The following is a 23,207-nucleotide window of genomic DNA, read 5'->3' as shown; positions in this document are numbered from 1 at the left end:
TTGAGGCCTGAATTAGGGACTTGCATAGGGGTGGACATAGGGGTATTCTACGCCAGTGATTCCCAAACAGGGTGCCTCCAGCTGTTGCAAAACTCCCAGCATGCTTGGACAGTCAACGGCTGTCCAGCAATACTGGGAGTTGTTGTTTTGCAACAGCTGGAGGCTCCATTTTGGAAACAGTGGCGTACCGGATGTTTTTCATTTTTATTGGGAGGAGAGGGGGGCTGTGTAGGGGTATGTGTATATGTAGTGTTTTTTACTTTTTATTTTATTTTGTGTTAGTGTAGTGTAGTGTTTTTAGGGTACAGTCACACGGGCGGGGGATTACAGCGAGTTCCCGCTGCGAGTTTGAGCTGCCGCGCAAAATTTGCTGCATCGCACACTTGCAGCCTGATACTCACTGTAAGCCCCCTGCCCATGTGAATGTACCCTGTACATTCACAGGGGGGGGGGGACCTCCAGCTGTTACAAAACTACAACTCCCAGCATGCACAGTTTATCAGTGCATGCTGGTAGTTATAGTTTTGCAACAGCTGGAGGCACACGGTTGGGAAACACTGAGTTAGGAAACAGACAATGTTTCCCAACCAGTATGCCTCCAGTTGTTGCAAAACCACAACTCCCAGCATTCTCAGACATGCTGGGAGTAGTAGTTCGGCAACATCTTTAGAGCCAGATGTTGCCGAACTACAACTCCCAGCATGCTGGGAGTTGTAGTTTTGCAACATCTGGAGGACTACAGTTTGCAGACCACTAATACAGTGGTTCCCAATCTGTGCCCTTCCAGATGTTGCAAAACTACAACTCCCAGTATGCCAAAACTGTCCAGGCATGCTGGGAGTTGTAGTTCTGCAACATCTGAAGGGCCAGATGTTACAGAACTACAACTCCCAGCATGCCTGGACAGTAAGGACATGCTGAGGATGTGTAGTTTTGCAACATCTGGAAGGGCACAGTGGTCTCCAAACTGTGGACCTCCAGATGTTGCAAAACTGCAACTCCCAGCATGCCCAGACGCCAAGGGCTGTCTGGGCATGCTGGGAGTTGTAGTTTACAGGGTCCCAATACAGCAATGCATGTCGCTTTACGGCGACGTGCATTGCTGTAAAGGGCCCGACCGCGGCTGAAGATATACTCACCTGTCGCCGCCGCCGCCATCTTCCTCGTCGGGATCCGGGTCTTCAGGGACGAGGTAAGTACCGGGGCCGGTCCCCAGCACTCCCCCGTCCCCCGCCGCGTCCTCCGGTCTTCCTCCCGTCCTCTCCGGACTTCAAGGGGCCGGGCAGGACGGGAGGAAGTAACCGCCCCCCCTCCTGCGATTGGTCGGTAAGTTAACCGACGGATCGCAGGGGATCGGAGGAGGTGGCAGGCTTGCCACCTCGCTCCGATACTTCAGCATGGTCCTGGCTGTCTGTGACAGCCGGGATCATGCGAAATTACCGGGCGGTCGGGTCCCAGAGACCCGATCAGCCCGGTATCGCCGCAGATCGCAAGGGCGATTTCCCTTGCGATTTGCGGCGATCGCCGACATGGGGGGCCTACATGGCCCCCCTCGGCGTTTGCCCTGGATGCCTGCTGAAGGATTTCAGCAGGCATCCAGTTCCGATCTCTGCCCGGCGAGCGGCAGGGACCGGAAATACAACAGGACGTTCTCTAACGTCCTTGGGCATTAAAGCCCAGGTAGCGGGGACGTTAGAGAACGTCCTATGTCCTTAAGAGGTTAAAGGGGTACTCTGCTGCCCCATTGTTCGGAACATTTTGTTCCAAATGCTTGGAGCAAGCGGCGGGGGTTGTGACATCACGGCCACGCCCATCGTTATGTCACACCACGCCCCTTCAATGCAAGTCTATTGGAGGGGCTGTGGCAGCTGCCACACCCCCTCCCATACACTTGCATTGAGGTGGGGTGTCGTGATGTCACGAGCCCTGCCGCCCACACCCAATGCTCTAAACGAATGTCAGGTGCTGCACAGAGATCCCAGGGGTCCCAGCTTTGGGACCCCTGTGATCCGACATCTTATCCCCTATTCTTTGGTTAGGGGAGAAGATGCCTAGGGGCGGAGTACCCCTTTAATAGCCATCCTTCTTGGGAAGGGAATTACATTATCCTTGTAGCAAACCTTGAGTAGTGAATGTGTTAACATAAAATACACTTCTTCTTAACACTTTTTTTTCTTGCATTTTACTAAGAAAATCCGCTAAACATTCTTCATCCCATTTGTTTGATTTATTAATTGCGGGAGACAAATTCAACTAAGCTCTTAATAAGGGATGTGTCACTACAGAAATGTTGTGGTTATCAAAACTGTACATTCTGTTTCCTTTGTGACAAATGAATGGTTTTCTTAGCATTCAGTCAATAGCCCCCAAATACAAGACAAAGCCAATGGAGTCCAGCGAGATGGGGAAATTAAAAACGAGAGCAAAGCAGACAAGAGGATTCACAGCAAACCGTGTAACCATGTCGTAAAAAACCTCCAAGTCAATGTCTGAGGTCAACAATGACATCTCTGGTTGTCTCAAACTGTCAAGGTCTAAAGAAAGAAATCTATGTAAGAACAATGCTGTCCCTTTTGTTAAAATAGGAATCAATACCCTGTTCATCTCCATCCATAGCAAATTTACTGTACCAGTCCAGCTATTAGAACATTATTCTCCTTTGGACAATCCAATATTTTGTTCATCCATAATACATCCAATTATTTGTAAAATGGAGGTGAAGATCTCTGCCGAGCAAAGCAGAAAGGATTCTATTTCCACTTTAACAAATCTATGTCAGTCTATCCATTTCATTAAAGGCACATTCCGGGCAGAAATCATTGTGTCATACCTAGTGTTGGGCCCAAAAATTTAGCTTGCAATGCTCCTATAAAGAGTTAAAAGCTACAAAAAGTTAGGTTAAACATATAAAACAAAGTAGAATTTTATGTTTTATTTTTATATCCTGTAATCTTGCACCTTTAACATTATTTCAATATCAGCTTTAAAGGAGTTACAACATATAGATATAAAATCTGATGTTAAAGGGGTACTCCACCCCTAGACATCTTATTCCCTATCCAAATGATAGGGCATAAGATGTCTGATTGCAGGGGTCCCGCCGCTGGGAACCCTCGCAGTTTATCCTGCAGCACCCCCTGTCATCTGGTGCACAGAGCAAACGTCGCTCCATACCTGATGACTAGCGATGCAGGGGCCAGAGGCTCCCTCACACCCTACACCCTCAATGCAAGACTATGGGAAGGGGCGTGACAGGCCCCCTCCCATAGACTTGCATTGAGGAGGCAGGGCGTGACATCACGAGGGGCTCATCCGATTCAACTTTTCATAAAAACAGGTTCAAGTCACACCTTAAGCAACAATTGTTTGGCTAGTCTACATCACAATATCATGGTTAGTTTTCATCCCTCTAAGACCCTGTTTGCAGGTTTAAAGGGGTTATGCAGCATAAGGTGATTTTAGTTTGTACCTGCCAGACAGTAATGGACATGCTTAGGTAGGATCCGTGCTTGTTTTGGAGCTAAATGGCTATTTTCTGAGTCAACCATAACACTGTGGCTATCTATTTGCGAACTGGCTATTTCCTATTGGAGTTTTCTCCCTCGAACTATAAATCCGATAATTCCTTGTTAGTAAGTGTAAGGTCAGCCACCCAACCCATTGAAACACATCTCTGCTCCCTTCAATGCAATAGACCAGTGTTTTCTGACCAGGGTGCCTCCAGCTGTTGCAAACCTACAATTCACTATAGAATGATCACCCTTCCACCCAGAAGATGATCCACCCATCAAAGCAAAGACAGGTTCCTTTGAACACCTGACTAATGATGTATTGTCTCAGGCAATAAAGGGAAGACAGTCATTTTGTATGTTGTTAAAAATAAACATTGGGACAACAATAACAGAAGAATTGCAAGATCAGCATGAAACACAGGTACAGACACTATATTATGAACTACACTACTTTACAGCCCCTGTAGAATAGTCAAATAAAATTAAAAAAAATCCTGGAATACCCCTTTCAGTTTTTTATTGCAATTGTTGAATACAAAGTCAAGAATTGATATGAAAACAGAAGAAATCTTAGTCTTTCCTTCATATGTACCCTCCATTTATGATCTGTTCCTGGCTTTGTCTTCAGTTTGAAAACCTGAACGTGTGAATGCAACCTAAAGCTAAGACACTCATTATCAATCGTGGAGAAATATGGCTGCTAAAATGGGTCTTGAATCTGCAAGCTATATCCAATTGGATTGTTGGATCATACAAATCTATGATAATGTCACATGCCTTCATCCTCCAGTATGAATTCTTGTCATATATTTCATATTAGGAGCACAAAGTTGGAATGATTTTGTTCTACATTAACAGGATACAGCCACAGTTATCCAACAGTATATGACAGTAATCTTTATAGAAACTGTACTAACAATTTCAGAAGAACCAAAGGATGACCTGCACAAGCCGTTATCTTGGCTGATGTCCCTAAGGACAAACAATGCTAATGAACAGGTGTAGTTCTGTTTAGATTGGCACAGTTACTTCTGTTTATGTTCTCTCTTATTACTTTCCTGCAGAAAATATTGCATTTTCATGTTTAGTTATTTATTACTTACTTTCACCACTTTTATTCTGGTCAGTATCCCTAGAATACAGAATATATATATATATATATATATATATATATATATATATATATGGAAACCTACAATGATCAAACTATTTTAAAGGGGTATTCCAGTGAAAAACAGTTTTTTTCCATATCAACTGGCTCCAAAAAGTTAAACAGATTTGTATATTACTTCTATTAAACAATCTTAATCCTTCCAATTTATCAGCTGCTGAAGTTGAGTTCTTTTCTGTCTGACAACAGTGTTCTCTGCTGACATCTCTGTCTGTCTCAGGAAATGTCCAGAGTAGGAGCAAATCCCGATAGCAAACCCCTCCTGCTCTGGACAGTCCCTGAGACAGACAGATATGTCAGCAGAGAGCACTGTTGTCAGACAGAAAAGAACAACTCAACTTCAGCAGCTGATAAGTTGGAAGGATTAAGATTGTTTAATGGAAGTAATTTATAATTCTGTTTAACTTTCTGGAGCCAGTTGATATGAAAAGAAAATGTTTTTTACTGGAATACCCCTTTAACCCCTCAATAACCTTCAACTGGATTTGCCAAAAATCAGAAATGAAGTTAGCCTCACAAATATTTTGTTATGATATTATTATTATATGATGAACTGAATGGTACCATTAACAACTACAATTTTGTCCCACATATAATAAACTCCCATATGACTCAATAGAAAAATAACAACATTTTGGGTATTTAAAAGCAAAGATTTAAAAAAAAAAGAAGCTAATTGTCTAATGTTAGGAATATAAATGCATGGAATTACATTAGAGTAGTCTTTTTAAATTTGATGTATAGCATATCACGACTGGGTTATATTTCATTATCACTGATGATGTATGTGATGTATACAGTATTATACATACAAAATAATTGCTTAATCCATTTGAGTCAGCCAGTGCTAGAGATATCCCAGGGTCCTCAGTAAACAGGAGACATAAGAGCACCTCTATGCACATCAAGGGAATGTCTGGGCAGGGGACAATCTCTTTAATAAAAAACTGCATTAACCCCTTAAGGACCGGGGTTTTTTCCTTTTTTGCATTTTCGTTTTTTGCTCCTTGCCTTTAAAAAATCATAACTATTTCAATTTTGCACCTAAAAATCCATAAGATGGCTTATTGTTTGTGTCACCAATTCTACTTTGTAATGACATCAGTCATTTTGCCTAAAAATCTACGGTGAAACGGAAAAAAAAATCATTGTGCGACAAAATTTAAAAAAAACGCCGTTTTGTAATTTTTGGGGGCTTTCGTTTCTACGTAGTACATTTTTCGGTAAAAATGACACCTTATCTTTATTCTGTAGGTCCATACGATTAAAATGATACCCTACTTATATAGGTTTGATTTTTGTCGGACTTCTGGAAAAAATCATAACTACATGCAGGAAAATTAATACGTTTAAAATTGTCATCTTCTGACCCCTATAACTTTTTTATTTTTCCGTGTATGGGGCGGTATGTGGGCTCATTTTTTGCGCCGTGATCTGAAGTTTTTAACGGTACGATTTTTGCATTGATAGGACTTAGCGACCAAAAATGCACAATTTTGGACTTTGGAATTTTTTTGCGCGCACGCCATTGACAGAGCGGTTTAATTAATGATATATTTTTATAATTCGGACATTGCCGCACACGGTGATACCATATATGTTTATTTTTATTTACACTGTGGTTTTTTTTTTTATTGGAAAAGGGGGGTGATTTAAACTTTTAATAGGGGAGGGGTTAAATGATATTCATTCACTTTTTTTTTTCACTTTTTTTTTGCAGTGTTATAGCTCCCATAGGGACCTATAACACTGCACACACTGATCTTTCTCATAAGAAACCAGTGATCAACGATTCTGCCGCATGACTGCTCATGCCTGGATCTCAGGCACTGAGCAGTCATTCGGCGATCGGACAGCGAGGAGGCAGGTAGGGGCCCTCCCGCTGTCCTGTAAGCTGTTCGGGATGCCGCGATTAGCCGCGGCTATCCCGAACAGCCCGACTGAGCTAGCCGGCAACTTTCACTTTTAGCCGCGCGGCTCAGCTCTGAGCGCGCAGCTAAAGGGTTAATAGCGCGCGGCGCCGCGATCGGCACTGCGCGCTATTAGAGGCGGGCCCCGGCTTCACTATGACGCCGGGCCCGCCGTGATATGACGCGGGGTTACTGTGTAACCCTGCGTTATATCAGGAGAGCAGGACCAAGGACGTACCGCTACGTCCTTGGTCCTTAAGGGGTTAATGACCACCAAAACATAGAGAAGAGTGGAAGTGAAATGGAGGAAACACCCTACAGTAGAGATGAGCACATTTAAAAAAATGAAATTTTTCAGATTCGCTGAATATTCTGAAAAAATTTGGTTCAGTCTGAATTTATTTGCGGTGAAACGCTATTCAAAATGGCTATTTCTGGCCTACAGAGAGCCTCAATAGGGGTGTAGAACACTTTGTCTTGCTGTAACACGCATAGGGAGTGTGCTGGGTTAGTGAAATAATACTGTTATTCAGTATGACATGCAGATCAGAGGCATCGATGAGCGGCTTAATGACAGAGCCTGGAGGTGGCATCAGTATGAGGAGACCATAAAGCGGCTGAATGACACAGCGGGGAGGTGGCAGCAGCATGAGGAGAACATATAGTGGCTGAATGACACAGCGTGGAGGTGGCGGCAGCATGAGGAGACCATATAGTGGCTAACTGACACAGTGTGGAGGTGGCAGCAGCATGAGGATACCATATAGTGGCTGAACAACACAGCGTGGAGGTGGCAGCAGAATGAGGAGACCATATAGTGGCTGATTGACACAGAGTGGAGGTGGCGGCAGCATGAGGAGACTATATAGTGGCTGACTGACACAGTGTGGAGTTGGCAGCAGCATACAGTGCCTGAATGACACAGCCTTAAGTTTGCAACAGCATGAGGAGACCATATAGTGGCTGAATGATACAGTCTGGAGTTTGCAACAGCATGATGAGACCATATAATGGCTAAATGACTCAGCCTGGAGGTGGCGGAAGCATGAGGAGACCATATAGACCAATAGGAGTGTAGAACACTTTGCCTTTTCCTAACACACATAGGGAGTGTGCTGTGTTAGGGAAATAATACTGTTATTCAGTATGACATGCAGATTACAGGCATCACTATTAGAATGACTGCTGCAGAGCATCTGGATGTGGCAGCAGGGAGACCATATGGCGTCAAAATTGAAGAGTATACAGAGATTTTTTATGTTATTTTATTTTATTTGAATTTATTAAAAAAATTTGAGTACCTATTCTGATGAGCATTGAGCTGGCGGTCCTTCGCCAGGCAAGATACCACCTTTTCAAGCCCCTGCCTCTCAGCACCCCCCTTACTGTTAAAGTGCAAATGTTTTATTTAATAAGTTAGGGTTCATTGTTATAGCTTAAAGCTGTTTCATTGGTTTCTTGTGGCAAGTCCACAGGTAATATATAACTTCGACGACCATAGGGCCTCAGTCTTGAAAAGATTACATTGATTTTTTTTTTATTAAAATGTAAGATTTATATTAGATTCCCAAGTTTAATGTCTTGGCGTTTACTTTGAACCAATACTGTATGACCATAAAACTCAATCTAACAAGGAGTCACATGGCAGCACAATGACAGAGCCTTGAAGTGGCAGCAGCATGAGGAGACCATAATCTGGCAGAATGACACAGCCTGGAATTGGCAGCAGCACAAGGAGACTTTATAGTGGCAGAATTACCCAGTCTGGAGGTGGCAACAGCCTGACAAAACCATAGGGCCTCACAATATAAAAGATTCAATATATTTTGTAAATTTTAATTGAAGATTTTAGACACATGAACATTTTTAAAGTTTAATCTAAGGTACCAACAGAATAAGGAGATCATATGGCGGCACAAGGACACAGCCTGGAGGTGGCAGCAGCATGAGGAGACCATAGGGCCTCACAATTTCAAAGATTATAAAATGCATTTTCAAATTTTAATTGAAGATATTTGGTAGCTAGTGCTACCATTAAAACATTTTTAGGTAATGTCCCAGCAGCATGATGAGACCATAGGGCCTCACAATGGCTAAGATTAAAAGATACATTTTCAAATTTTAATCGAAGATTTATGGTAGCTAGTGCTACCATAAAAATGTTTAGGTAATATCTCAGCAGCATGAGGAGACCATATAGTGGCTGAATGACACAACTTGGAGGTGGCGGCAGCATGAGGAGACCATGTAGTGCCTGAATGACACAGCGTGGAGCTGGCAGCAGCATATAGTGGCTGAATGACACAATACAAGGCTGTGGGTGTATATTAGCACACGGGTGTTGAGCAGCTGAGTGTCCACACCTCAGTATAACAGCTTTCAGTAAATATTGCACTCACACTTTGTGTTCCAATTCCAATACTTTTACTTCACATGTTAGTCTTCATAAGACACAATTAATATTCACCCAGTGCTTTTAGTCGCTGATTCAGATATGCAGCTGCTGGTTGAGCCTTTCATGCCCCAGCCGGAGCTTTATCTTGGAGTGTCCATTATAGTTGCAAACCTTGCTTGAGTCTGGAACAGCGTCTGCTAGCTCACTGGCAGGAGGTAACGGCAGCATGAGGAGACCATATAGTGCCTGAATGACACAGCATGAAGTTGGCGGCAGTAAATAGTGGCTGAAGGACACAGCCTGGAGTTGGCGGCATCATGAGAAGAACATAAAGGGGCTTAATGACACAGCCTGGAGGTGGCAGAAGCATGAGGAGACCATATAGTGGCTGAATAACACAGCCTGGAGTTGGCGGCAGCATGAAGAGACCATATAGTGGCTTAGTGACACAGCCTGGAGTTGGCGGCAGCATAAGGAGAACATATGGTAGCAGAAATAGACAGCCTGGATGTGGCAGCAGCATCAGGAGTTCTGAAAGTGACCCGGTGACAGGGTGGTGCGTTGGGTGCCAATACTAGGATCCGGTGTTGAAGATGGGTGAAAAAAGGAGAACTTGGCATCAGATGTATAGCATCAGGCAGGTAGCAGGATAAGAATAGTAGCTGAGGCAGGTAGGCAGAAGAAAATGGTCTCTTTTGTAAAAGTGTTGGTGTGCACAAGTAAGTATTGAGGATATGCATTACGTAAAACGTAACTTTTAATAATATGCTTAGGATAAAATATATGGACCCAATTTGGTCCAAGGAAAGGTATGCAAAACATTTCAAAAGGAAAGGTATGCAAAACACTTCATGTGCCACCTACACCACCAAGTATTGATATGATGCAAAGACCTCTGAAAGGTGGAAGGGAACAATGTATGGTTCATTGTAACGGGTGGGGGTAAAAACTTCCCCTGTAAGGTCCTACTCCCGCCCTATTAATTGCCTTCTTGGCAAGTGTAACTCACCCTAAAAAGGTTGGCCCCACATAGAAAACTCTCTCTATTTCCACCTGAATACCCTGGGAAATGGCAGAGTTTGTAAGGGGAAATAGGGAGAGGTTCCTGTGTGGGGCCGCCCTGTTTAGGGCGAGTAACACTTGCCAAGAAGGGAATAAATAATGCGAGAGTAGGGACTTACAGGGGAAATGTTTACCCTTACAAGTTACAATGGACCATACGTTGTTCCCTTCCACCTTTTAGAGGTCTTTGCATCACATCAATACTTGGTGGTGTAGGTGACACATGGTGTTTTTTGAACACCTTTCCTTTTGTTTGATTTAAAAAAAAATTGAGTACATATATTTTATCCTAAGAAAAGTTACGTTTTAGCTAATGCATATCCTCAATACTTACTTGTGGTCTGATGGTGAGGAATGTCTGTAACTGGGGAGCAGCACCTTAAACATGTTTTGCACTATCCATATTTGTGAAGTGTTGGTGTGGCATCATGGTCAATCTACTCTCATGTATCAGGCATTGGTGGGTGGAAATCCTGGCTGATCCATGGCTGATTCATATTCACAAAGGTCAGTCTCTCCACATTTTTCATGGACAGACAAATTCTCCTTGGGGTTACTATGGCCCCCGCCGCACTAAACACCTGCTCTGCACAATCTGTCCTGCACAATACGGGCCGGGCAGGACAGATTTTCCAGGCCAAACTCTGCTAGTTGCGGCCACAAATCAAGTTTGACTTCCCAGAAGTCCAGTGGATCTTCAAGGTGTGTTGGCATGGTCATGTCAAGGTATGCTACCACCTGCTGGTTCAGGTCCTGCTCCAGGTCTACCTGCTGCTGATGAGTTGCTTCAATATGCGGGTGAATAAAGCTACTCATCAGCGACTGTAGACTCAGGCTGCTGCTGATGGAGCTGTTACTGCTCCTGCCACCCCTCCCCAGCAGCCAATGCAGTGGAAGGTGAGAGCAGAGGGACCCTGAGTCAGATCTGCGAGAGGATAGATGATGGCGCAGAAAGGCATCGGCCAACTGACTACGTAGGTCAGTTTGTCCTCCCCTCAGTGGGTGTGAAAAAGGTCCCCATTTTGTGCTGGTAGCAAGGGTCCAATAAGGTGGAAAGTCATCCCGCTGCCAAATGGTGACAATTCGGCGGTCACTACGAAAGCAAGTGAGCTTGCATTGTGCCATTTCTGCATCTCGGAGGGACTCCCTACCTCCATCTCCACTGTGTCTGGGTCCTCTGTCTTGCCTTCCTCATAACCCTCTAGCTCCTCTAGCTGCTCCTGCTCCTCCACTCCTGTCAGATGACTAGAAAAACTGCCCATCTCGCAAAACGTAAACTGTGCTCCACTGTGCCCCTCCTCCAGTTCAGCCCCCACAGGGTTCATGTGGCCGTGAGATGTAGGCGCCACGTCTCCAGTGCCCTGACCAGCCATCATTTCCAACATGTGTTGTAGTAGATGAAGCAGTGAAATTACGTAGTTCATCCCATAATCCTGACGACTGACAAATAATGTGGCTTCCTCAAAGGGCCTGAGCAAACGGCAGGTGTCACATATGAGCTACCACTGGTTGACATTGAAGTTACACAAGGGAGTCCCCCTATCCGCTTGGATCATAAAAATATCGGTGATGGCTTTTTTCTTTTCATATAGTCGGTCCAACAAATGAAGGGTGGAATTCCATGTGGAAAGGTTGCAAATCAGACTATGTGGGGGATGCCGTTCTGACACTGCAGCTCAAGGAGGGTATGCTTTGCGGTGTTCGAGTGGCTGAAGTGGATGCAAAGTTTCCTTCCCATTGTTAGGATGTCTTGCAGATGGGGGGAACACTTCAGGAACCGCATGACAACCGGAAAGAACACGTGTGCCATGCAGGGCGCATGCCTCAGGCTTCCTTATTGCGGCGCAGAAAAGATTTTCTTCCCGTTGTCGGTCACCATTGTTCCCATTTCCAGTTTTCGTGGAGTAAGCCATGATTTGATTTCTTTATGAATGACTTTTAGCAGTTCCTCCCCTGTTTGATGATGTTCCCAAGGCAAACCATGTGAAGAACAGTGTGACACCGCCGTGCCCTGCACACATGGTATGCTGGAGAGGCACTGAGACTTGTCCATGAGGGAAGCTGAGAAGATGGTGGAGGATGAGGAGGCGGAGTCGCACACTGTCACAGGAACAACAGCCTGAGAGCGTTGAGGCGGAAGCGGCAGGACCTGTCCAAGTTGCTGTTGTGGCTGTACAGGAACCACATTCACCCAGTGGGCCGTAAAGAACATGTATTGTCCCTGACCGTAGTTATAGCTCCACACGCCGGCGCTGCCGTGCACTTTGGTACACACCGACAGGCTCAAGGACTGGCCCACCTTCTGTTCCACAAAATTGTGCAGGGCTGGTATTGCCTTCTTTGCAAAGTAATGACAGCTTGGGACTCTCCTCCTCTGCTCAGCACAAGCCATCAGTTCTCTGAAAGTTGCAGAGTCAACCACTTGATAAGGGAGGGACTTCAACACCAGCAACTTGGACAGGAGCACTTTCAGCTTCTGCGCAGTTGGATGAGTTGGCGCTGTTGTCTCTTGGACATGGCTTCAACGATGGATTGCTGGTGGAATGACTGACTCGAAGTAGGAGGAGCAGGAGCATCTGGGGCAACAGAAGATGAGTATGACACACAGCTCCCTTCGGCTGAGGTGGTGGAGCCTTGGCTGGCTTAAACAGGGAGCGGCGTGCCACTGGGTGATGCAGCAGGCTGGACCACCTCATCAGAGCCATAGTTCTCCCAGGCCGCTTTATGGTGACCCTGCAAATGTTGACGAAAGGCCGTGGTGCCAACATTGCGACCCTGGCCATGCTTCACCTTCTGCCGACACATCTTGCATGTGGCCATGTTAACCCCCTCCGGATGCTTGATGAAAAACTGCCAGACCCCTGAGTAGCTGATTTTTCCACCAACAGTCAGCACTGATTGATTGCTACTGCCACCGACTCCAGGAACCCCTGTTTCACTACCTCCTGGGAAGGTAGGCTGCCATGAAGCAGGTGGTCTACCCCGGGCACGTTTGGCTCCAGATTTTCCACTTCTGCCACCATGCTGACTGCCAACCATACTACCACCTTGCTGGCTCAGTTGCTGCCTCACGGGCAACCTGCAACTCTCTTCTCCTGATGATGATGAAGCCCCTTCTGCACCCGGCTCCCAAGTGCAATCAGCTTCATCATCATCGAGTTGTGTCTGAACGTCACTGATGTCCTCCTCAGGTTCCTCAACAGTGTTTGCTTCAGGAGCCTGAATGCTCAAAACACCACCTCCCACGCCACTCTCCTCATCACTACTTGCTCGCCTGGAGGAAGCGGCGGATGTCTCCAACACTTCTTGGCTGGGCAGTAGCTGCTGAATGTCTGCTAGATCATCCTCACTAAATAGTGGAGCTGAACCCACAGCATAAGATACTTCAGTGGGGGAGGAAACAGCATAGGACAGAGGCAATGGGAGGACAGGGACTGCTCCCGGGCCATGCCAACTGAGGGTAGTGTCTGAGGAACCCACTGACTGTTGACTGGGGGTGTCAGATGTCACTTGTGATGAAGTGGATAACCAATCGATGACGGCAGATGGGTTGCTGGTCGAGACACAACCACTAGCTAATACCGGGAGCTCAGGCTTCTCGCTGTGACTCCTGCTGCCACTGACCCCTAGTCTGCTGCAACCTCTGTGCACGTCCTGGCACTTCTTTGCTTGACATACTTAGTGTGTATATGAGGGGAGTACAATACGCTCCACTATGCTTAAAACAGTATTTGTCTACAAAATCAGCAGGTGTGTACTTTTGCCTGGCCTTTCACAGTATATAGGCCCTTGAGACTTTAACAGGAACAAAGTAGTACACCACTTAGATGTACATATGTGGTATATAGTATTTATGAGGGGAGGACAATGCGCTCCAGTACGTTTAAAAAAGTATCTGTGTACAACACCAGCTGGTGAATACTTTTGTCCTGGCCTTTCCCATTATCTAGGCCCTTGAGACTTTAACCCCTTAAGGACGCAGGGTTTTCAGTTTTGCATTTTCGTTTTTTCCTCCTTACCTTTTAAAAATCATAACCCTTTCAATTTTTCACCTAAAAATCCATATTATGGCTTATTGTTTGCGTCACCAATTCTACTTTGCAGTGACATTAGTCATTTTACCCAAAAGTCCACGGCGAAACGGAAAAAAAAATAATTGTGCATCAAAATCGAAGAAAAAAGGCAATTTTGTAACTTTTGGGGGCTTCCGTTTCTACGCAGTGCATATTTCGATAAAAATGACACATTATCATTATTCTGTAGGTCCATACGTTTAAAATTGTACCCTACTTATATAGGTTTAATTTTGTCGTACTTCTGGAAAAAATCATAACTACATGCAGGAAATGTACACGTTTAAAAATGTTCTGACCCCCTATAACTTTTTTATTTTTCCATGTACAGGGTGGTATGAGGGCTCATTTTTTGCACCCGATCTGAAACTTTTAGCGGTACCATTTTTTTTTTTGATCTGTCTTTTTGATCACTTTTATTCATTTTTTAAATGGTATAAAAAGTGACCAAAAATACGCTTTTTTGGACTTTGGAATTTTTTTACGTGTACGCCATTGACCGTGCGGTTTAGTTAATGGACATTTAGTTTTTTAGTTTGGACATTTACGCATGCGGTGATACCACATATGTTTATTGTTATTTACACTGTTTTATTTTTTTAATGGGAAAAGGGGGGGATTCAAACTTTTATTGGGGAAGGGGCTAAATGATCTTTATTAACACTTTTTTTTTGCAATGTTATAGCCTCCATAGGGGCCTAAAACATTACATACACTGATCTTTTACACGGATCACTGGCGTGTATTAACATGCCTATGATCAGTGTTATCGGCGCTTGACTGCTCCTGCCTGGATCTCAGGCATGGAGCAGTCATTCGCCGATCGGACACCGAGGAGGCAGGTAAGGTCATGTAAGGTAAGTGTCCTGTAAGCTGTTTAGGACGCTGCGATTTCACCGCGGCGGTCCCAAACAGCCCGACTGAGCAGCCGGGATAGTTTCACTTTCGCTTCAGACGCTGCGGTCAGCTTTGATCGCCACATCTGAAGGGTTAATACAGGGCATCACCGCGACCGTTGATGGCCGCCGGGACCAAACGTCGTTAAGGAGTTAACAGGAACAAAATAGTACACCACTTAGATGTACGATGTGGTATGCACTAATGAGAGGAGGACAATGCCCTACAGTACGCTTAAAAAGTATTTGTGTACAACGCCTGCCGGTACGTACTTTTGCCTGGCTTTCACAGTATCTAGGCCTTTGGGACTTTAACAGGAACAAAATGGTACACTACTTAGATGTACGAAGGTGGTATGCACTTATGAGGGGAGGACAATGCGCTCCTGTACGCTTAAAAAAGTATTTGTGTACAACATCAGCAGTACACACCAGTGCTGCAGCACACAGTTGCTTTGTACTACACCCAAAATTGCACTCTCTCTCAATCTCACTCCCTTCCCTATCAGTGCTTCTAGGCAGGATTTGTGCTTGAGCTGAATCGCTGCTGTTCTGTGCAACACACTGCTCTCTGTCGCTCTTTGTAATAGAACGCTGTAGTGAATTGCATCAGTAAGAATGCTTTTCTGTGCAACACACACTGCTCTCTGTCCCTCTGTGCAACAGAATGCTGATGTTACTAGGAGGTGAATCGCTGCTGGAAAAAAAGCTTTTCTGGCCAACACACAGCGCTGTCTGTCCCTATCTATCTCTTTGCAATAAAAGACTGAAATAACTGGCTGAAATGTGTCTGCTGATTATATAGGGCTGTGACATCAAAGGGGTGATTGGCGGCTTATAGGTTGCATGCTGCATGTAATTCGGGGTCATCCCGCCTACCCTTGTTCCCGCTTTCCCCAGATTTCTTGCCCCATGTCCTCACATATGGATCCACCATTTTAGATGCCCTGGAGCCTGGACTGCACTAAATGGAGTTTAATGAAGCGATTTGCGCGATTGAACCTCGTCGATATTCGCATTCATTACAAATCGAATTTTTCCTTACATTCTTAAAGAATTCGGAATTTGTCAGATTCGATTCGCTCATCCCAGCCTTACAGGACTGGGGAAGTATTGGAGAAAAAAGCTGCGATGGCACTCCCAAGGAAGTAACCCAAGTCGTGGGTATAGATGCAAAATAATTTATTCTTACAGCATAAGAAAACAAAGAAAATAATAAATAAATATGAATTGAAAAAGGGAGCTGTGACTCCCGAAACGTGTCTTGCTTCATATTTATTTATTATTTTCTTTGTTTTCTTATGCTGTAAGAATAAATTATTTTGCATCTATACCCACGACTTGGGTTACTTCCTTGGGAGTGCCATCGCAGCTTTTTTCTCCAATACTTCCCCAGTCCTGTAAGGCTGGGATGAGCGAATCGAATCTGACAAATTCCGAATTCTTTAAGATTGTAAGGAAAAATTCGATTTGTAATGAATGCGAATATCGGCGAGGTTCAATCGCGCAAATCGCTTCATTAAACTCCATTTAGTGCAGTCCAGGCTCCAGGGCATCTAAAATGGTGGATCCATATGTTGTAAGAATAAATTATTTTACATCTATACCCACGACTTGGGTTACTTCCTTGGGATCGTCATCGCAGCTTTTTTCTCCAATACTTCTGCATTTCTCTACGGACTCTCCTCTGGACTCCGTCCTCACGCTGCTGGCCTGCATACCAAGCTACCATCACCGGCAAGGAATACGCTACCCCCACCTGGATACCCACCTACAACGGCTAAAGACCTACAACGCACCCGGCGCTACCTCCGCTTTTTTCCTACATTTACTGCTTTACAGGACTGGGGGGATGGACCATACTGTTACGCCAAGCGCTCCGGGTCCCCGCTCCTCCCCGGAGCGCTCGCTACACTCTCCTCACTGCAGCGCTCCGGTCAGATCCACTGACCCGGGGCGCTGCGATACCGCCTCCAGCCGGGATGCGATTCGCGATGCGGGTAGCGCCCGCTCGCGATGCGCACCCCGGCTCCCGTACCTGACTCGCTCTCCGTCAGTCCTGTCCCGGCGCACGCGGCCCCGCTCCCTAGGGCGCGCGCGCGCCGGGTCTTTGCGATTTAAAGGGCCACTGCGCCGCTGATTGGCGCAGTGGTTCCAATTAGTGTTATCACCTGTGCACTTCCCTATATCACCTCACTTCCCCTGCACTTCCTTGCCGGATCTTGTTGCCATTGTGCCAGTGAAAGCGTTTCCTTGTATGTTCCTAGCCTGTGTTCCAGACCTCCTGCCGTTGCCCCTGACTACGATCCTTGCTGCCTGCCCCGACCTTCTGCTACGTCCGACCTTGCTTCTGTCTACTCCCTTGTACCGCGCCTATCTTCAGCAGCCAGAGAGGTTGAGCCGTTGCTAGTGGATACGACCTGGTCACTACCGCCGCAGCAAGACCATCCCGCTTTGCGGCGGGCTCTGGTGAAAACCAGTAGTGACTTAGAACCGATCCACTAGCACGGTCCACGCCAATCCCTCTCTGGCACAGAGGATCCACTACCTGCCAGCCGGCATCGTGACAGTAGATCCGGCCATGGATCCCGCTGAAGTTCCTCTGCCAGTTGTCGCTGACCTCACCACGGTGGTCGCCCAGCAGTCGCAACAAGGCCAACAGCTGTCTCAACTGACCGTTATGCTTCAGCAGTTACTACCACAGCTTCAGCAATCATCTCCTCCGCCAGCTCCTGCATCTCCTCCGCAGCGAGTGGCCGCTTCTGGTCTACGACTATCCTTGCCGGATAAATTTGATGGGGACTCTAAGTTTTGCCGTGGCTTTCTTTCCCAATGTTCCCTGCACCTGGAGATGATGTCGGACCAGTTTCCCACTGAAAGGTCTAAGGTGGCTTTCGTAGTCAGCCTTCTGTCTGGAAAAGCCCTGTCTTGGGCCACACCGCTCTGGGACCGCAATGACCCCGTCACTGCCTCTGTACACTCCTTCTTCTCGGAAATTCGAAGTGTCTTTGAGGAACCTGCCCGAGCCTCTTCTGCTGAGACTGCCCTGTTGAACCTGGTCCAGGGTAATTCTTCCGTTGGCGAGTATGCCGTACAATTCCGTACTCTTGCTTCAGAATTATCCTGGAATAATGAGGCCCTCTGCGCGACCTTTAAAAAAGGCCTATCCAGCAACATTAAAGATGTTCTGGCCGCACGAGAAATCCCTGCTAATCTACATGAACTCATTCACCTAGCCACTCGCATTGACATGCGTTTTTCCGAAAGGCGTCAGGAGCTCCGCCAGGATATGGACTCTGTTCGCACGAGGCGTTTCTTCTCCCCGGCTCCTCTCTCCTCTGGTCCCCTGCAATCTGTTCCTGTGCCTCCCGCCGTGGAGGCTATGCAGGTCGACCGGTCTCGCCTGACACCTCAAGAGAGGACACGACGCCGCATGGAGAATCTCTGCCTGTACTGTGCTAGTACCGAACACTTCCTGAAGGATTGTCCTATCCGTCCTCCCCGCCTGGAAAGACGTACGCTGACTCCGCACAAAGGTGAGACAGTCCTTGATGTCTACTCTGCTTCTCCACGTCTTACTGTGCCTGTGCGGATGTCTGCATCTGCCTTCTCCTTCTCTGCTGTGGCCTTCTTGGACTCCGGATCTGCAGGAAATTTTATTTTGGCCTCTCTCGTCAACAGGTTCAACATCCCGGTGACCAGTCTCGCCAGACCCCTCTACATCAATTGTGTAAACAATGAAAGATTGGACTGTACCATACGTTTCCGCACGGAGCCCCTTCTAATGCACATCGGACCTCATCACGAGAGGATTGAACTTTTGGTCCTTCCCAATTGCACTTCTGAAATTCTCCTTGGACTTCCCTGGCTTCAACTTCACTCCCCAACCCTGGATTGGTCCACTGGGGAGATCAAGAGTTGGGGGCCCTCTTGTTCCAAGGACTGCCTAAAACCGGTTCCCAGTAACCCTTGCCGTGACTCTGTGGTTCCTCCCGTAACCGGTCTCCCTAAGGCCTATATGGACTTTGCGGATGTTTTTTGCAAAAAACAAGCTGAGACTCTACCTCCTCACAGGCCTTATGATTGTCCTATCGACCTCCTCCCGGGCACTACTCCACCCCGGGGCAGAATTTATCCTCTGTCCGCCCCAGAGACTCTTGCCATGTCTGAATACGTCCAGGAAAATTTAAAAAAGGGCTTTATCCGTAAATCCTCCTCTCCTGCCGGAGCCGGATTTTTCTTTGTGTCCAAAAAAGATGGCTCTCTACGCCCTTGCATTGACTACCGCGGTCTTAATAAAATCACGGTTAAGAACCGCTACCCCCTACCTCTCATCTCTGAACTCTTTGATCGCCTCCAAGGTGCCCACATCTTTACCAAACTGGACTTAAGAGGTGCTTATAATCTCATCCGCATCAGAGAGGGGGATGAATGGAAAACGGCATTTAACACCAGAGATGGACACTTTGAGTATCTGGTCATGCCCTTTGGCCTGTGCAACGCCCCTGCCGTCTTCCAAGACTTTGTTAATGAAATTTTTCGTGATCTTTTATACTCCTGTGTTGTTGTATATCTGGACGATATCCTGATTTTTTCTGCCAATCTAGAAGAACACCGCCAGCATGTCCGTATGGTTCTTCAGAGACTTCGTGACAATCAACTCTATGCCAAAATAGAGAAATGTCTGTTTGAATGCCAATCTCTTCCTTTCCTAGGATACTTGGTCTCTGGCCAGGGACTACAAATGGATCCAGACAAACTCTCTGCCGTCTTAGATTGGCCACGCCCCTCCGGACTCCGTGCTATCCAACGTTTTTTGGGGTTCGCCAATTATTACAGACAATTTATTCCACATTTTTCTACCGTTGTGGCTCCTATCGTGGCTTTAACCAAAAAAAATGCCGATCCCAAGTCTTGGCCTCCTCAAGCGGAAGACGCCTTTAAACGGCTCAAGTCTGCCTTTTCTTCGGCTCCCGTGCTCTCCAGACCTGACCCATCTAAACCCTTCCTATTGGAGGTTGATGCCTCCTCTGTGGGAGCTGGAGCTGTCCTTCTACAAAAAAATTCTTCCGGGCATGCTGTTACTTGTGGTTTTTTTTCTAGGACCTTCTCTCCGGCGGAGAGAAACTACTCCATCGGGGATCGAGAGCTTCTAGCCATTAAATTAGCACTTGAGGAATGGAGGCATCTGCTGGAGGGATCAAGATTTCCAGTTATTATTTACACCGATCACAAGAACCTCTCCTACCTCCAGTCTGCCCAACGGCTGAATCCTCGCCAGGCCAGGTGGTCTCTGTTCTTTGCCCGATTTAATTTTGAAATTCACTTTCGGCCTGCCGATAAGAACATTAGGGCCGATGCTCTCTCTCGTTCCTCGGATGCTTCTGAAGTTGAACTCTCTCCGCAACACATCATTCCTCCTGACTGCCTGATTTCCACTTCTCCAGCCTCCATCAGGCAAACTCCTCCAGGAAAGACCTTTGTTTCTCCACGCCAACGCCTCGGAATCCTCAAATGGGGCCACTCTTCCCATCTCGCAGGTCATGCGGGCATCAAGAAATCTGTGCAACTCATCTCTCGCTACTATTGGTGGCCGACTCTGGAGACGGATGTTGTGGACTTTGTGCGAGCCTGCACTATCTGTGCCCGGGATAAGACTCCTCGCCAGAAGCCCGCTGGTTTTCTTCATCCTCTGCCTGTCCCCGAACAGCCTTGGTCTCTGATTGGTATGGATTTTATTACTGACTTACCCCCATCCCATGGCAACACTGTTATTTGGGTGGTCGTTGATCGATTCTCCAAAATGGCACATTTCATCCCTCTTCCTGGTCTTCCTTCAGCGCCTCAGTTGGCTAAACAATTTTTTGTACACATTTTTCGTCTTCACGGGTTGCCCACGCAGATCGTCTCGGATAGAGGCGTCCAATTCGTGTCTAAATTCTGGAGGGCTCTCTGTAAACAACTCAAGATTAAATTAAATTTTTCTTCTGCATATCATCCTCAATCCAATGGACAAGTAGAAAGAATTAACCAGGTCTTGGGTGATTATTTACGACATTTTGTTTCCTCCCGCCAGGATGACTGGGCAGATCTTCTACCATGGGCCGAATTCTCGTATAACTTCAGAGTCTCTGAATCTTCCTCCAAATCCCCATTTTTCGTGGTGTACGGCCGTCACCCTCTTCCCCCCCTCCCTACCCCCTTGCCCTCTGGTCTGCCCGCTGTGGATGAAATTTCTCGTGATCTTTCCATCATATGGAGAGAGACCCAAAATTCTCTCTTACAGGCTTCATCACGCATGAAGAAGTTCGCGGATAAGAAAAGAAGAGCTCCTCCCATTTTTTCCCCTGGAGACAAGGTATGGCTCTCCGCTAAATATGTCCGCTTCCGTGTCCCTAGCTATAAGTTGGGACCACGCTATCTTGGTCCTTTCAAAATTTTGTGCCAGATTAATCCTGTCTCTTACAAACTTCTTCTTCCTCCTTCTCTTCGTATTCCTAATGCCTTTCACGTTTCTCTTCTTAAACCACTTATCATTAACCGTTTCTCTCCCAAATCTGTTCCTCCCACTCCTGTTTCCGGCTCCTCGGACATCTTCTCCGTCAAAGAGATTCTGGCATCTAAAAAGGTCAGAGGGAAAACCTTTTTTTTAGTGGATTGGGAGGGTTGTGGTCCAGAAGAGAGATCCTGGGAACCTGAGGACAACATCCTAGACAAAAGTCTGCTCCTCAGGTTCTCAGGCTCTAAGAAGAGGGGGAGACCCAAGGGGGGGGTACTGTTACGCCAAGCGCTCCGGGTCCCCGCTCCTCCCCGGAGCGCTCGCTACACTCTCCTCACTGCAGCGCTCCGGTCAGATCCACTGACCCGGGGCGCTGCGATACCGCCTCCAGCCGGGATGCGATTCGCGATGCGGGTAGCGCCCGCTCGCGATGCGCACCCCGGCTCCCGTACCTGACTCGCTCTCCGTCAGTCCTGTCCCGGCGCGCGCGGCCCCGCTCCCTAGGGCGCGCGCGCGCCGGGTCTTTGCGATTTAAAGGGCCACTGCGCCGCTGATTGGCGCAGTGGTTCCAATTAGTGTTATCACCTGTGCACTTCCCTATATCACCTCACTTCCCCTGCACTTCCTTGCCGGATCTTGTTGCCATTGTGCCAGTGAAAGCGTTTCCTTGTATGTTCCTAGCCTGTGTTCCAGACCTCCTGCCGTTGCCCCTGACTACGATCCTTGCTGCCTGCCCCGACCTTCTGCTACGTCCGACCTTGCTTCTGTCTACTCCCTTGTACCGCGCCTATCTTCAGCAGCCAGAGAGGTTGAGCCGTTGCTAGTGGATACGACCTGGTCACTACCGCCGCAGCAAGACCATCCCGCTTTGCGGCGGGCTCTGGTGAAAACCAGTAGTGACTTAGAACCGATCCACTAGCACGGTCCACGCCAATCCCTCTCTGGCACAGAGGATCCACTACCTGCCAGCCGGCATCGTGACACATACAGGTCCAATTATAGACCTTGGGTGCACTAAGATGCAAAGAGAGATTTTACCATTTGTGAAGGAAGTTCACAAACAAATCCCTATATCTGCAGGGGAGCAGGCTATTAGTCTTTCCATATGCTGGATACTCCAGTATTCCAGGGTCAGAGGATATAAAGATTTTCAATGTCAAGGTGCAGTCATTTCTCATTCCTGTTAGGTGGCAAGTTAGAGATTCTAGGGAAGCCATTATACTTTATTTGACTGAAAAAGTAGTAAATGTAAAAAATTAAGAAGCATCAATGATTATTTTTATTATTATTATTATCATTATTTTTGCCCACTTTATGCATCAATAAAAGGATTTCTATAAAAACCATATTTCACCTTTTGCTCCCTTGTAGCTCTGGAAACAGGACACCCCATCTCCGGCTGGCCTCTGATGACAGTTTCCTTCTCTGAGCTCTCCGGAGCTGTAGAGGTGACGTCACAGCACGGCTTATCCAATGACTGGCCACAGTGATTGGTAATCGGCATGTCAGTTCTCCCGGCTGACGAAACTTTGCTCTGCAGCTCAGGGGAAAGCAGAGTTACCAGCCATGGACAGAGTGCCCCAATACTGGAGCTACAAGGAAGCAGAGAAAGGTGAGTTAAAGTGTTATTTATTTTATTAGGCAGTTTAACATTTAGAAAATATTAAATTCCACAGGCCAATTCGCTTT

The sequence above is a fragment of the Hyla sarda genome, chromosome 4 (assembly GCF_029499605.1).
Source record: "Hyla sarda isolate aHylSar1 chromosome 4, aHylSar1.hap1, whole genome shotgun sequence".
Taxonomy (NCBI): Eukaryota; Metazoa; Chordata; class Amphibia; order Anura; family Hylidae; genus Hyla; species Hyla sarda.
This window is presented reverse-complemented; position numbering follows the sequence as displayed.